Here is a 991-nt window from a genome sequence, read left to right as displayed (position 1 = left end):
TGCTGGGGAAGCATCTCATTGGCTAAGTTAACTAAAACCAGGATCTCTGAAGATCTGGCATAATATCAATGTGGCATTCCTAAACTACTTCTATGATGATGCGATGTCCGATGAGCTGAGGATTAAACTTTTTCTACATTTAGACAAGGACCAGCTGAGTCTTACAAAGCAGCTTGGGTGAGGTTAAAAGCATACCAGAGAGACCGTCTGCATCATGGTTTCTCAGAAGTGCAGTTGATCAGTATCTTCTTCAGAGGTATTGACTGGAGATATCATATGGCTTAGATGCTACTAGTAATGGCAACTTCAAGACAAGGTACCTTTATAAGGCGGAACAGTTGATTGAAAGACTAGCTTTAAGCAACAGTACGAAGAATGCAGGTCTATAGCGGAAGAGAACGTATTAAGGCCACGATTCAATGCATAACCTTCTTGTGGGTAAGAAATCAGTCCACTTTGCTGCCGAAGTTGAGACTTGTGAGCCAGAGCCAAAGAATGAAGAGGTTGTGAACTACATCAATCAGTATCAAAATCAGAGATTTTGTCAAAAGAATTCCTTCACAGGAAATCCAAACAACAACTTCACTAGGAACTATGGTTCTTCTTCTTACCAACCCCTCCCTCCACCCAATTCAGAGCGCAAGATGGAATCAATGCTTAGATAGATTTTGGAAGGTCAACAGAAATTAACAATCGCTTTCAACGGAAAGCTTGATTCTGCCAACACTGAGCTGACCAGAAAATTTGACGCGTTGAACATTCATGTCAAGAAGATGGAAAATCAAACTATTCAGACTGTTGGGTCTGTTAAAAGACAAGAGGGTTTTCTTCCTGGAAGAACAGAGTCGAACCCTAAATATGCTTGTAATACAATTTTGGTGAAGGAAGAAGACACATATACGGTAACGGAATGTTGCATCAACCGATGCATAGCTGCATTAATCTATGCAACCGCCATCCAGTGTCAATTGACACCCCCCCCCCCCCCCCC

The sequence above is a fragment of the Camelina sativa genome, chromosome 9 (assembly GCF_000633955.1).
Source record: "Camelina sativa cultivar DH55 chromosome 9, Cs, whole genome shotgun sequence".
Lineage (NCBI taxonomy): Eukaryota > Viridiplantae > Streptophyta > Magnoliopsida > Brassicales > Brassicaceae > Camelina > Camelina sativa.
This window is presented reverse-complemented; position numbering follows the sequence as displayed.